Genomic DNA, 16,515 nt, shown 5'->3' on the forward strand with positions numbered 1-16,515 from the left:
GGGTACATTTTGATCCTCTTTTTATTTTCTTTATCATCACAGAATTACATGTTAGGGTCAGAATGGGGTGATCTTTGGAGGCTTGTTCCATCACTCAGCTATTAATTTCCTACCTCCTTCTCCTTCAGATCCTGATTGCAAAATCACTCATATTTTTGACCTCAACCAAGGACCCCGTAAGGACTTAAGGATCTAAGGGTACCTTGGTGGTCCAGACCCAGTGTTACAAATTGACTCCAAGGTGGTATAAGGTCATCTAACTAGCATTATGGGTAATAAGATGATAAACACTAATAGCTAATTTTATTTAGAACATTATTTCAGGTCTTTTACCAAATATTTAATGCCCATTTAATTCTCTTAGTGTCCCTCTTAAGCCAATGCAATTATTACTCCCACAGTACAGATGGGAGGCACATAGAGCCCAAGCTGAATAACCTGTCCAAGGCCCCACATGAGGGAAGTAGTACCTGGGATGTGAACTCTGGTAGCCTGATCCCAGAGCCTATCCTCCTTATTCCACTCAGTGGGCTCAGACTCTACAGAGGCAGATGACAGCTTAAACAGATAAGGCAAGGCACAAAGGCAAATCAGAGGAGGGAATGATTAATTTTATCTGGAGAGGCCAGAGAGGCTTCCTGGAGGAGGTGATACAATAGGTGGGTTTTGAAAGATAAATGGGTGTTTATCTGGCAACCACAAGGGTATATCAGGAAACCACAACTGCATGTGCAAAAAAGGAAAAAAAAGCAATTTTATTCACTGATCCCTGAAATTTAACTTCAAATTATCATAGCATATGTGTACAAATTAGGGGACAAGAGGCTAGAGGTAAAAAGAAATGTCAGCATCAAAACAACTCATAACTACCTTACTGAAAGAATTAATCCTCTTCCATCCTTAGGGATGTAATTATATATATGAAGATATATAACAGTGCACTGCAAAACATATAACGTCACAGAGAACTGCTAGCTCTTGTTATGTAACTTTATATGGCACATCGATTACATTAATGACCCCCATTCTTTTACTTTTTTATTTCTTTTTTATTTTTAAAAATTTACATCCAAATTATTTAGCATAGAGTGAAACAATGATTTCAGGAGTAGATTCCTTAATGCCCCTTACCCATTTAGCCCATCCCTGCTCCCACACCCCCTCCAGTAACCCTCTGTTTGTTCTCCATATTTAAGAGTCTCTTCTGTTTTGTCCCCCTCCCTGTTTTTATATTATTTTTGTTTCCCTTCCCTTATGTTCATCTGTTTTGTCTCTTAGAGTCCTCATATGAATGAAGTCATATGATTTTTGTCTTTCTCTGACTAATTTCACTTACCATAATACCCTCCAGTTCCATCCATGTAGTTGCAAACGGCAAGATTTCATTCTTTTTGATTGCCGAGTAATACTCCATTGTATATATATACCACATCTTCTGTAACGATTCATCCATCAATGAACATTTGGGCTCTTTCCATACTTTGGCTATTGTTGAAAGTGCTGCTATAAACATGGGGTGCATGTGTCCCTTCGAAACAGCACACCTGTATCCCATGGATAAATGCCTAGTAGTGCCATTGCTGGGTCATAGGGTAGTTCTATTTTTAGCTTTTTGAGGAACCTCCTTTTCCAGAGTGGCTGCACCAGTTTGCATTCCCACCAGCAGTGCAAAAGAGATCTTCTTTCTCTGCATCCTCACCAACATCTGTCATTGCCTGAGTTGTTAATGTTAGCCATTCTGACAGGTGTGAGGTGGTATCTCATTGTGGTTTTGATTTGTATTTCCCTGATGATGAGTGATGTTGAGCATTTTTTCATGTGTTGGTTGGCCATCTGGATGTCTTCCTTGGAGAAGTGTCTATTCATTTCTTCACTGGATTATTTGTTTTTTGGGTGTTGAGTTTGATAAGTTCTTTATAGATTTTGGATACTGACCCTTTATCTGATATGTCATTTGCAAATATCTTTTTATTTTGATGAGGTCCCAATAGTTCATTTTTGCTTTTGTTTCGCTTGCCTCTGGAGATGTGTTGAGTAAGAAGTTGCTGCAGGCAAGATCAAAGAGGTTTTTGCCTGCTTTCTCCTTGAGGATTTTGATGGCTTCCTGTCTTACATTTAGGTCTTTCATCCATTTTGAGTTTATTTTTGTGTATGGTGTAAGAAAGTGGTCCAGGTTCATTTTTCTACATGTTGTTGTCCAGTTTTCCCAGCACTGGTTGCTGAAGAGACTGTCTTTATTCCATTGGATATTCTTTCCTGCCTTGTCAAAGATTAGTTGGTCATATGTTTGTGGGTCCATTTCTGGGTTCTCTATTCTGTTTCATTGATCTGACTGACTGTTCCTGTGCCAGTACCATACTCTCTTGATGATTACAGCTTTGTAGTATAGCTTGAAGTCTGGGATTGTGAGGCCTCCTGCTTTGGTTTTCTTTTTCAAGATTGCTTTAGCTACTTGGCACTAATGACCCCCATTCTTTACGCTCTCCTGTAGCCCCAACTTTCACCAGGTGACTTCGCAATTCCTTTCAGTAAAGAAGGCACAATCTACTTCCTCATTTTTTTAACGTTTATTTAATTTTGAGAAAGAGGGGAGGGGTGACAGAGAGAGAGAGAGAGAGTGGCGACAGAGGATCCAAAGCGGGCTCTGCATTGACAGCAGAGACCCCAATGCGGGGCTCAAATTCATGAGCCATGAGATCACGACCCAAGCTGAAGTTGGATGCTTAACCAACTGAGCCACCCAGGAGCTCCTACTTTCTCATTTTTGAATCTGGGCTGTCTTAGTTACTTGCATTAGCCCTAGGGATATTAGCAGACATGACACAACAAGATCTTAAAAAAAAAAAAAAAAAAAAAAAAAACAACACCTGGGAAAAAACAGGGGAGGGATTTAAGACCTATTTTGAAAAAAACAATGAGGAAACAAAAAAGCACTTGGGCACTTTTGCTTGTGCTTGCTCCCTCAGCAGGAGAACACGTGTAGGATGGTGTGCTATAGGATGAAAACCACGTGGAGCACAGCCCCTGGCAGCTTGGTTTCAGACGAGGCTACCCTGCAGTAGGGCATAGTCAGCTGAGCCCTGTGAGTCAAAGTGAGTCAGGCTCAGATCAGCCACGCCCAGCCCCATCAACCGCAGCCTGCAGACCCAGGAGCTCACTCAGTGCTTACCATCGCAGGTGCTGAGTTTTCTATCTGAATTTCCTCCACTTACAGATAGTTTGAGGGTTACAGTGATGGAGCCTGCAATTACCCCAGGAAAGACATGAAATATTCTACTCCCAAGAAAGTTATATGGCTGTGTCAGTTTTGCCTAGTTATGTCATATCACTGTGACATCTGACAACTGATATAGTATAAAAGACCATTGCATAACACCATCAATGTCAAAAACTCTTGGAAGTCAGTGTCTTCTATTTATTTGATGCTCCAAATAAAAGCAGCAGCAACAGGCACAAGATACATGTTTTTTAGAAAAAAGAAAGAAAGAAAGAAAGAGAGAAAGAAAAAAGAAAGAAAGAAAAAAAGAAAGAAAGAAAGAAAGAAAGAAAGAAAGAAAGAAAGAAAGAAAAAGAAAAAAAAAAACCAACAGGGATCTAGCTTCTTTGACAGTAGTAGAATGTTTCATGTTTATCCCTGGGGGAACTGTAGGGTGAATTACTGTAACCCATCACTTGACAATAAAATCACAAACTAACTTTACACAGAAATAGCCAGAAGCTAATTTAAACATTTTTTGGAACCAGGAGGTAGAAGAGATGGGTGTGTTGTAATTCAGCTTTTTTCTTTATCATTCTTTAAGGAACTTCAAACCAAAGTTCTTGCATCAAAAAGGCTTTCAGCTTCAGACAGGAAGGAACTGAAGTTATAATGTTAAGAATGTTTTTGAATGGTTAGTAGTCCAGGTTTTTCAAACCCCTTCACATATGGGTAAGAGAGGAGTCAAATAAAAGTTAATTCGAATAAATATTATTCCATTTTTCCTAATTGTAGCGATAGATTTGTTCAATGTAGAAAGTGGGGAAAATACAATGAAAAGAAAGCAAGTAAAACTATTTCCACCATTAAAATAAAATCGCTGTCAACACACTGGTATTTTAAAGGTACTTAAATCTTATTTTATTTTAGTAATAGTAGCACACTTTGAGGGACAACGCTAGGAATTTTACATTCATCTCTTGCCTTAATTATCACAACCCAGTGAGTTGGTATTGTGTCCATTTCTAGGTAAAGAAAATGAGAATATACTAACAGAAATGATCCTGGCACGGTAGCCTCTCCCTGCTGGTAGAGAGATTCAGCACTCCTTCCCTCCAGTTCTTTTTCTTTTACTTAACCTTGGAATATGGAAAATTCAAACTTAGACAATGGTAGAGTGACAAGCATCTTGAGCTTGTATGCCTCCATCGCCCACTTCAACCATTACCAACACATGTCAGGTTTGTTTCACAACCTCTACCCACTTGTGCTCCCTGCCTTTTGCTCCAGCTTCCCAGGAGAACTTCTGTATGGGTAGATCACTTAAGGATAACTTTCTCTGCAGATCCTCAAGAATAAACCTGAAAGAGTCTCATACTTTCAAAGAGGCAAGTTTGCTCTGTCAATTTTGCCCAAGAAAGAAAACATGCTTCCTGCCTACTGTAGCTGGCTGAACTTTGATTACAATGAAGCACAAAAAGAAGGGAAGGTACTGAGTTCCAGGAGCTGGGCCAAACATGTAGACACTGACACGAAATGTACATATCCACCTACAAAATAAGAAGGAATAGGATGCTACCTAGTTGCAAAGCACCCTCATGTGTTTCATCATATGTGATGGAACTTTTCCTCTTTGCAAAAAACTGCCCTGTTCCAGGTATTACTTCCCTGGCTCCCAGAGAAAGCCTCTGAGGTACTGAACTGGACTCTTCTCCCCTCACTCCTTCCTACCCAAGGACCAGGTCCTTCTTCAAGAACAAGGCTCACATGCTTGGCTGTGCTACCGTCATTCACCCTGAAATGTATAAGTGGTTAATATTCATGAGGGCTTCTACCAGAAAGTCTGTAGGGGCATATGGAAACCACAGCCTCTGTTCTTAGCAAGTTTGCACCAAAGCGTCTGAGTCTATTTACTCACAATTTGCTGATGTTTTGACATTTCCCTGCTGATTTGCCTCTTGAATGAACGCCTCATGACACATTCCTGATCAGAAGTGATATCCCAATGAGCCAAAGATTGGCTTCTCCTGTTGCCATGGGCCATCCCATCTCATTTTCTCACAGAATAAATGTTGCACTCCAGGCAAAATAGAAAAGGTGGCAGCCCTAAATGTCTCCAATTTCTGTCTCTTCCCCCTAGTCTCTGTAGCTGACAAAGGAGAGGAGAACCGCCGCGCGCTCTACAGCAATTACTTTTGTATGATAACATCTTTCACTCCAGTCTTGTGAGACAAGAATAAAGACATTACTATCATACTACTTTTTGATTTTTTAAAAGATTTTAAGTAACCTCTATGCCCAGCATATGGCTCAAACTTAGGACTGCAAGACCCGGAGTTGCATGCTCTACTGACTGAGCCAGCCAGACACCCCATACTATTTTCTGATTTAAAAAGTAAAACATGTTTGTTGTCAATACAACGCAAAAAGTGTAAAAAGTATAAAAACCTGGAAGGCAAAACTGCCTCTTGCATCTCACTCCCTAGCCCTATTTACTTAAGTTTTTTCCTTAAAACTGGCTATTGTGCATCTGACGTGCATATTTCTAGGCATTTTTTCAATGCTTTGAAATATACACCTATATATGTTTTTAAGTATAGCTATGCACGGTATAAGAGAAACATATATCAACACATTCATTCACATATGTGTGTGATTCATTCGGCACGTTGCATTCAATCTAAGATGCCACTGAGTATAGGATCTGTCATTATTTTATGTATACCACCAAGACTGTTGCCTGATCCATAGCAATTGTAAGACACCATCAACTATAAGACTCTACTTATAATAATGCGAAAGCTGAAAAATGCCTACCTTGGAATCAATGAAATATGATCTGTATCTTATTCTTTTCCTCTATAGTATAGCAAAGATACATTTCCGCTTCGGTGCAAATGGTTCCACGTTTTTTTTTTAACTGCCTCACGTTAGAACAGTTAGCGGTCCTACAATTTATTTAGCCATTCTCATACCGCTGAACGTTTAAGTGGCTTCCTGATTTACTATTAAGATAGCGCTGGATGAATACACACTGGCATAAACTTTCGCATGCTTACATGAAAATTTTATAGAGTGTAGTCCTACAGGTATAATCATTGAGTCAAAGGTTATGAGCCACTAAAATGTTTATAGGTACTGAGAAACTAGGAGCTTCCTTTTCCCAGACAAGAACACCGTGGTTCTGAGGAGTCAAGCACCTTGCTCCCACTCATGTGGTCAGTAAGGCACAGAGGTTGCCTACTGTTTTCTGACTGGGGCAGTCCTCTCAAATACACACTCACCCTCCTCTGTCCTTTCCATTGTGGATTCATCTTTGACAGAACATCAAATAATTCATGACTTTAACGAGCATGCGTTTTAGCCCTTGGAGTGAGGATTTTTTTTTCCCCAAGTCCCTGAGGCTGACATTTTTGGGAACAGCATGTTGTGGGCATTTAATGACCTGTGATGGCAAAGACACCTAAATTATTTGTACACACATGTGAGCAATCAGATTCAGGGCTGACTGGTCCAGCTCAGTCAAAGCTGCTGCCACTTTGTGGGAGAAAAGGAAAAGAAGGCATGGGGAACTTCGTGGTTCTATGGAGTGCTGTGATTACTTGTGAGTTGTGCTAAGTTAGATTGTCCAGACTTCATGGTCTGTCCCAATTTTGTAGGCTTTGAACTGATCCTCCTCTCTCCACCAATAAGGAGGAGTGACCGCTGTAGACCTAGTCACATAAAACCAAGCAAATTTCTGCTATCATCACGCTCAAGCAGTGTAAAATGGAAATAAAAGCTTATTTTATTAAAAAAAATTTTTTTTAACATATATTTATTTTTGAGACAGAGAGACAGAGCATGAATGGGGGAAGGTCAGAGAGAGAGGGAGACACAGAATCCGAAACAGGCTCCAGGCTCTGAGCTGTCAGCACAGAGCCCCACGCGGGGCTCGAACTCACAGACCGCGAGATCATGACCTGAGCCGAAGTCAGACGCCCAACCGACTGAGCCACCCAGGAGCCCCTAAAAGTTTATTTTAAAACCCATACAATTATTCTGGTTCACAGTCAACACAATCCAAATCTCCTAAAACAGTACTTCACAAATGTTACTGTGCATATGAATCACTGGGGCCCTTATTTTCATAATTCAGATTCTAATTTAGTAGGTCTGGGATGGGGCTCAGATTCTGCATTTATAGTCTGGGTGATGCCTATGCTGCTGGTCCACAGACCCCTCTTTGAATAGCAAGGTCCTAGGGCAGCAGTCAGCAAACTACAGCCTACTAGTAGGTCAAATATGGCTATCAGTTTTATAAATAAAGTTTTATTGGAACACAGCCCATTGTCCATTTGCTTATGTATTATCTACGGCTATGCACTGCAATGGCAGAGCCAAAGTAGTTATGACAGGGACTTTATGGACTGCAAACCCTATATCTGCTGGTTGTGTGTGTGTGTGTGTGTGTGTGTGTGTGTGTGTTTCCTTCCTGGCTGTTCAGAAAGAACTGTAGCTGAAGGGGACTTTTCCTCAAACTTTAAAAGAAAGATTTCACAATTCAATCATGGCTCCTATCATCAAAACCATTGTTTTGATTCCGAGACCAAAGCAGGAACAGTGCTCTTGGTTCCTAAAATGAGCCTTTTCTGTGTTTCACTATTTGCTTAATCTGCCATCAGTGAGGTGCTAATGTTGACATGGCCCCTGGTGAGAAAGGGAGGAGAGGACACAGGATGGCCTTACTCTCTCAGCAAGGGAGACAGCCTTTGATGGGATTAACTAACAACTCCCTATGGTAACCACAGACAGCCACTATGCTAAAATCAGCTGAAGTGAATTTTCATTATTTATTCACTTTCAAAGGAAGGTTGGAAGAACCAAAAAGTTCTCTTTGGGTCATTGGAAACCTGCATGCATGTTTATGTTTATGTTATTTTGTGTATGTACTGAATCTTTACTAGATTATAATTCTTCATGGTCAGGAATGACGTAGCCCTTAATTTTGTTTCCTAAGAAGCAGATCTCAAAGCAAAGATCTGAGTGTAAGTATTTTATTGGGTGTAAGTAGTTTATTGGCTGGTGGGGGAGGGGGGAGGTCAGGAAACCAGTAAGGCAGTGGATAAACAAGAAGAGAAGGCAGTGAATGAAGAGCAGGCAGTGAATTCTGGGCGTGTTGTTGCTCAGAAGGTAATATCCACCTGCCTCCCAGTGCTCCTGAAGTGTCATCCTGCTGTGGAACTCTGGGAAATGAGGTGAAACTCATCAGAATTATCCCACGGAAAGCTGCAAGTGCTGGAGATTTTCTATACCAGTTCTCACCCCTCAATTGTTGGTTGAAGGGCTCCTGGAGTGATGTATGTTAATTTTTGGGCGTATCTGACTAAGAGGAGGCAGCCAGAGGGCACTGAGGGTAAGGCCTGACGGTACACACAAGGCACTGTGAGCCTCTGGATGGCTTAGCTATTTCCGCCTGCCATGCCTGAAGTTTGCACAAACATGGTGCTTACTAAGTGTGCAGGGCCCTATTCTGGATGAATCTAGACATACAAACCGAACTGTCCAGAAATTTGCATATGAACCAAGGGTTGAGACTGCTGAAGTGAATTTGATCACTTGTGGGCAAGAGAATGACAGAGAATGCTTCATGCTATAGTGATTGGGAAGAGAAAGAAGAAAGCTACCTTGGTGCTTGATGGGGTTCAGGACACGCTGCCCCAAAATATGGCACCTTGGCATATTGAATAGTTTGAGCTGAAGGAGTTTAAGAAAATGGGAGAAGCAGGAAGGTCATTTCCCCTCCCATCCTTAGTAGGTCATAAAGCACTTGTGTGAGGGGGGCCCTCCCTGCATGCAGAGGAAAGGAGAGTCCATACCTCCAAAGATGAAGGGACGCCAAGAAGATCCAGAACTAGAAGGCCTAGTCTTTTATTTTAGTCTCTGACCTATCGTATTTCTTCACAACTCTTTATCAAACCTAGCACAAAAAATACTCAGGTTTAAATGTTTCTTCAGAACTTCTCCTTTTGAAGCCTCCTGTGTCTTATAAAACTTATTTGAAATAAATTTGTATGCTGTTGGCCTGCCAACCTCTTTGTCAGGCCCAGCCAGGGACCCTCAGAGGGTTGATGCAAACTTTTTCCTCCCCTACAATGCTCTAGGCACAAAAGGGAGGAAGCTGACAAGCTAATGAAACGAATAAATTGAAGTTCTAATTCTTCACTCTTTTCCAAGCCAAGCATATAGTTTTCCTTGGTAAAATGCCATACCTGGGGTTATAGTAGCCATTAGAGATGATAGTCAATAGATGATATAAAAATTGATACAAGAGTGATCAGGGCTCATGTTTCAGGGACAAGAATTTTGACTGAGCGTCAAGGATTGGATTCTCAGGACATAGTTGCTGAGACAGAGTTTACCATGTGGGAGGTTTTATCTAAGGAGCATCCTTGGGACCGACACCTGTGGAAGGGAGGGGAACAAAGCAGGATTGAGCAGAGAGAGAAACCACGCTGAGATGCAGGCCCAGTAACAGCTTCTGCCAACTGTCCAAGGGGCTCTGCAGCTAGACAGGCCCTCCTGAGGTGTTCCCAGCAGGGCTGAGATGACCAGGCCATTGTACTCCTAACCATCTCTTTCATATTGGACCCAGAACAGACAAGTGATCCCTGTGGCCAAGGCCATGCTGCAAGGAGCGGACAGCCAAAGGTGGTCTGCTGCCAGCATTGCTGGCAGCTGGGAACGAGCCCTTCACTGAAGAGAGAGCTGGTGGTGCCCCACCACTGAACATTCTCGGCTTCCCCCTCCTTCAGTACTCTGCCCCCAGCACAGGCTGTGACGATTCTCCAGGGTGAATCACCAGGGTTACAGGATTTAAATTTGATGTGATTCTCAGGCTTCACGGCCTTTTAGATCTTCTGGAACCCGCTCTGCCTTCACCGCTGTTTGGTGTTATGGGACTATATAACTGATCTTGTGGAGGCTCAATTTACTACGCATCACCGTAGACCACCTGGGATGTGGGGTAGATAGGTACTTAAAATCTGTTGTGCTTGCCATCCAAGTCCTGATATTCAGATTTCCATAGTCTTAGTTACATCCTCTTGGACTGCCAGGAGGTGTCTGCATGGACGGTCTGTATTTAGACACCACAATAATCTGCAATTCAGATCATACAACGTCACCTCAGTTTTCCTTTTCCTGGAACTTGCAGGGGGAGGCTGTCTTAATAACTATTTTGGATTTCATGGAGTTGGGCATACAGCATACAACAATGATATGTGTGTGTGTGTGTGTGTATGTGTGTGCGCGCGCACACGTGCACGCGCGCACACGCGGGTGTTGGGGGGCAGGATTCCTAGCCTGGCACAAGGAAGGGAAGAGTCCCAAGAAGAGCTGGGGCTGAACTGTGAGCAGCACAATGTAAAATGGAGGCTAAGAAACATCAACATGGTCCATGCTTATTGGGAGGAAATATTTTCAGTCCTGCTTCACCACTTAGGGCCACGGTGAGTCCTCAGTATTTATTATTCCATCCAAGAAATCTTTGTCAAAACCAAGGTAACCAACATTTACTCCTATATTGTCTTATATGAGGCTTACAGTTTTATCTCCTACTTTTTGGTCTATGACCCGTTTTGAGTTAAATATTATGGATGGGATGGGAAGGGGGTCCAACTTTATTCTTTTGCATGTGGATATCCACTTCTCCCAGCACAATTTCTTGAAAAGACAATTCTTGTCTGCCATTGAATTGTCTCAGCATCCCTGTCAAAAATGAATTGACTATACATGTAAGGGTTTATCTCTGTATTCTTAATTCTATCCCACCTGTGTGTCTATCCCATGCCAGTACCACACTATCTTATTACTGTAGCTTTGTACTAAGTTTTGAAATTGGAAAGTGTGAGTCTCCCAACTTCATTCATTTTTAAGATTGCTTTGCCTGTTCTGGGTTCCTTAAATTTTCACATAAATTTTACCATCAGCTTGTCAACCTCTGCAAAGAAGACAGCTGAGATTTTGATAGGGATTGTGTGGAATTTATAGATCAATTTGGGGAGTATTGCCATCTGAACAATATTGTTTCCTGATTCATGAAGTGGAAATATCTTTCTATTTATTTGGGCCTCCTCTAATGTCTTTACAGAATAATATTCTGTAGTTGTCAGAGACTCTATTTTGCCCTGCTTTGTTAAGGTTATTGCTGGGTATTTTATTCATTTGGATGCTGTTTTAATAGGAATTGTTTTCCTAATTTCATTTTTTATTATTCCTTGCTGGTTGTCTCAGCTAGCATTGCTATAACAAAATACCACAGACTGGGTGGCTTAAATAACACACACTTATTTCTCAGAGTTCTGGAAGCTGGGAAGTTAGAGATTAGGCTGTTAGCATGATCATGGTCAGGCTCTGATGAGGATCCTTCCTGGCTTGTGGATGCCTGCTTTCTTGCTATGTCCTCACATGGGAGAGGAAGAGGAAGAGGGAAAGAAAGTCTGGGGAGAGACAGCGAGTCACTCTCTGGTTTCTTCTTATAAAGGCACTAAGTCCATCATGAGGCCCTTACCCTCTTGACTTTATCTAAATCTAATTATCTCCAAACCCAAATATAATCATATTGAGGGTTTGGGCTTCAACATATGGATCTGGAGGGAGCACAAACATTCAGTCGATAATGCTAGTAAATAGAAATAGAATTGAATTTTGCATATTAACCCTGCAAACTTGATGAGCTTATTTTTTCTTATCATTTTTGTAGTGGTTTTCTTAGAATTATCTCTAAAGATAATGCCTTTGGCCAACAGAGACAGTCTTAGTTATTCATTTTATTATTATTTTAATGTTTATTTATATTTGAGAGAGAGATAGAGAGAGAGACAGAGAGAGACAGAGAGAGAGAGAGAGAGAGAGAGAGAGAGAGAGAGAGAGAGAGAGAGAAAGTGTGAGCAGGGGAGGGGCAGAGAGAGATGGAGACAGAATCTGAAGCAGGGTCCAGGCTCTGAGCTGTCAGCACAGAGCTGGATGCAGGGATCAAACTCACAAACTGAGATCACGACCTGAGCCGAAGTTGGACGCTTAACCCACTGAGCCCCCCAGGTGCCCCAGTTACTCCTTTCCAATATAAATACTTTTTATTTCATTTTCTTATCCAATTGGACTGGCTAGAATCTCTAGATGATGTTGAGTAGAAGTGGTGAGAAACGATGCTTTTGTCTCATTCATGATCTTAGAGGGAAGCATGTAGTCTTTTACTATTAAGTATAATGTTAGCTGTGGGTTTTATCAGGTTGAGGAAGTCAACCGACTAAGCGTAACCGACTGAGCCAACAAGGTGCCCCAAGGGCATTAGATTTCTAAAATGTTTTTTCTTTAGCTACTGAGATAATCATGTGGCTTCTGTTTTTTATTCTTTTGATATGGTGTTTTCACACTGACTTTTGGATGTTAAAACAACCTTCAATTTCTGAGATAAATCTTACTTTATCATGGTGAATCATTTTTTTTTAATGTTACTGGATTCAGTCTGCTAGTGTTTTGTTGATGATTTTTATGTCTGTCTTCATAAGAAGTATTGGTTTGTAATTTTCTTTTCTTGTGATGTCTTTGTCTGAATTTAGTGTCAGGGCTGTACAGGTCTGTACAGGGCTGTACTGGTCTCACAGACTGAGTTGGAGAGTGCTTCTTCCTTTTCTGTTCTTTGGTGGAGTTTGTGAAGAAATGTTACTCATTTTCCTTAAGATATTTAGAAGGATTCACCCATACAGTCCTCTTCCTGTGTGCTCTTTCTTCGTACAAGTTTAAAATTACTAACTCAATCTCTTTACTTATTATGGGTGTATTCAAATTTTACATCTCTTATAGAGTGAGTTTCAGAAGTTTGTGTCTTTCTAGGGATTCCTCTATTCCACCTAAGGTATCAGATTTGTTGGCAGATAGTTTTTTAAAAAATATTTTTCTTTACGATCTTTTTAGATTAGAAAGAGTAGCATCTTTGGCACTAAACTCATCTAGGTCCAAATCCTATTTTATTTACTATGTTATTTCCCCTCCCCAAACCTTGGTTTTTTAGTCTATAAGATGGAAATAATTTAATCTTCTCATTCTTTTAACAAATATGTGTGGAACATCTACCATGTGCCAGGCGCTATTTGTGTGTGGGGGTGAGGGGCTCAGCAATGAATGAAACAAAGTAACTTCCCCTCATGGAGTTCATATTTCATCTTGTCATGAAGTTTAAATACAATACAATGATAATATAGCATTCCTGGAATATAGTAAATGCCCAGTGAATGATGGCTATGGTAACTGTATCTTTTCCTCTCTGTGTTATTGGATGCCAATTCAGGTTCTCTAGGGGAAAGTGTTGGATGGCTTGCTTGAAGTCTGAGGTCTTTCTCACATCTCATCATAATCAATTTTGCTCAAATACAAGCATAATTGCAGCATTTTCTTTTATGTCTAACTTCTAATTATCTATAAACACATGCTTTTACGAGATGGTTCTCATCCTTTGATATATGATTTCACACATTTAGCTAGTCAAAACCTTACGTGACTAGCAAGCTTGCTGCATTAAGACTCAAGTTGCACAGGGACACCTGGGTGGCTCAGTCAGTCAAGCATCCGACTTCGGCTCAGGTCATGATCTCATGGTATGTTTGAGCCTGGCATCGGACTCTGCTGTCGACACAGAGCCTGCTTCATATCCTCTGTTCTCCCCTCTCTCTCTGCCCCTCCCCTGCTCATGATTTCTCTCTCTCTCTCTCAAAATAAATAAACTTTAAAAGAAGGACGTAGGTAGCACAAACCTGTGGTAGACTCATTTACAGACATCTTAATTTGCATGTTTTTCCCATGTATTTTTTTTCTTTTCTCTTCCCTCACTCATGCAGATGGCAAGCTCTCTTGCCTCTTGCCACACACACAGAAGGGTGTGTGTGTGTCTGTGTATGTGTGTGTGTCCTTAGCAGCAGAGAATGAGGCTGTCCTGGAAGTGCCCTTGGTTGATATCTAGACTGCCAATGGGACTAAATGCTTAGGGTCCCTGGAGATACCAGAAACTCCAGCCTTCCCAAGGGTTCCAGTCTCCAAGTATGGCCCTGAGGCAGGAGTCCCACCAGAACTAAGGGATGGTGCGAGCTGGAGGCACTGTGGACTCTCAGTGGTAACCACGATAGGTTAAAGTTGATGAGCAGAGAAGCTTTCCTGAAGTTGTGATGCTACACAGCCTTTAGGATGTCTGTTATCTTCAGAAAGGAGTCTCTCTAATAGCCCATCCACCACCAGTCAGCCAGGAGATGTGGACTCTGAATTGGAATTGAGTGGCTTTAAAAGAGATAAAGAAGGGGCGCCTGGGTGGCTCAGTCGGTTAAGCGTCCGACTTTGGCTCAGGTCACGATCTCGCACTCCGTGAGTTCGAGCCCCGCGTCGGGCTCTGGGCTGACTGCTCAGAGCCTGGAGCCTGTTTCAGATTCTGTGTCTCCCTCTCTCTCTGACCCTCCCCCGTTCATGCTCTGTCTCTCTCTGTCTCAAAAATAAACATTAAAAAAAATAATAATACAAGAGATAAAGAAGTAGAAGTTTTTTTCAATGTTGGTTTGGTGGGTTTTGTTGGGTTTTTGTTTGTTTTGCACAGGTAAGCTCCTGAACTGACAGTCATACTTGCTAAGTTAGCCATGGGTCAGGAACTAGTTAAAACTCAGGACTTATGACTCTGTCCACTTGGCACATACCTCTCTTCTGAGAATCTGCAGCTAAGAAGTGTGGGGAATTCTCTAGCCATTTGACTCTGTGCTCCAGTACTTTCCAGCATCAGTTGGCTTTGACAGAGTGATCTAAAATGAGAAAGGGATGCAGAAAGCCAGCACAGAGTATGATTCACATGCAACCCTAAACAAAGCAGTGGCTGAGTGATTTTCCTGGAATTCACTAGATAGTGATGAGGCAATGAGGGGCCCATTTACTGTAACAGATGGCCAGGGACATTCAGAACTTGAGAGCACTTCAAATCTACCTTCCAATTTACAAACCCAGTTCCCAAAGGCTGTGGGTTCACTGAAGGCAGGAATTGGCTTTCATTGGCTCCCCACTGTGGCTTGCACAGTGGCCGGCGTAGGGCAGGCATCAATATATACACACAAATTATAATTAATTAGCATATTAATTATATATTAATTAATTCTAATTTTATATTGTGTATTTTATATGTTACATATATTAACAATATTATTAATCATATACTGTATTAATTATAATTTTATATTGTGTAATTTATATATATTACATATATAAATATATAATTACTTGTATATAATTATATGTATTAATTAATTAAAACATCTCATTATTGAAAGCCTACTATGTTCCTGAAATTGCTCATGGCACTGGGACATTCAATCCTATAAACAACACTGTGAGGTAAGTTGCTCAAAGTCTGAGTGAGTAAGTGGCAAGGTTCTAGGCCTGGTCTGACTTCAAACTCACCATTTCTTTATGTGTTTGAGTCTCTGTAGGATAGTGGTAGATCTGGTCATAGTCAATTATTTGGGGTTTAACTTGTAATAGTAGGGAATCAATAAGGAAGCAATTCTATTTCCTCCTTACTCATCCTTTTAACCATTTATCAATTCAGTGAAAGAGTATATATATTGAGTTATACATGCCCGATACTTGTCCCTCTAAATTACTGTTCAAATCAGTAGGAAATTTACAGAACTGAGAGGAGTAAAAGAAAGAATATTCAGGTTCCAAAAATATCTAGTTTTCTATATCTAGACTTCTTGCTGAGGCTGCCTAGGCTGATGGAAAGGTTTTACGATTTGGAATCAGGAGACCTGGGTTTAAACATAGGGTTTATAATAGCTAGTAAAATCAGAACTAAGAGCTCACTGATCAAAGCTAGCTAGTTTTTGCACTGGGGAAGTTAATTATCCCAAGTCTCAATTTTCTCATCTATACAATGGGAATAATATTCACATGTGTAGAACTTGTGAGGTAACAGATGGTATAATTTGGCAACAAAACCTAAACACACATAACCTTTACTATCATCACTGTAATTATAAGAAAAGGTGTATATGCACTCACATATAATAGACCTTGGGGACAAGGTCACATTGGAATTTGATAAATTCTAAGGTTGGCAAACCTTAGAAATGTTTCTGCTACATATGAGGAAATGTAGAAGGAGGCTAGGGTAGGAAGACAATGTACAGTTGTGTACTTTTGAGGTGTACAAGATCACCGGACCTGGGGAGGTGGGGAGGTGGGCTGAAATACAAGTGATGCTTGTTGAGAGGCATCTATAAGAAACATATTTCTCCTTTGTATAAATT

The sequence above is a fragment of the Panthera onca genome, chromosome A2, assembly GCF_046562875.1.
Source record: "Panthera onca isolate mPanOnc1 chromosome A2, mPanOnc1 haplotype 2, whole genome shotgun sequence".
NCBI classification, from domain to species: Eukaryota; Metazoa; Chordata; class Mammalia; order Carnivora; family Felidae; genus Panthera; species Panthera onca.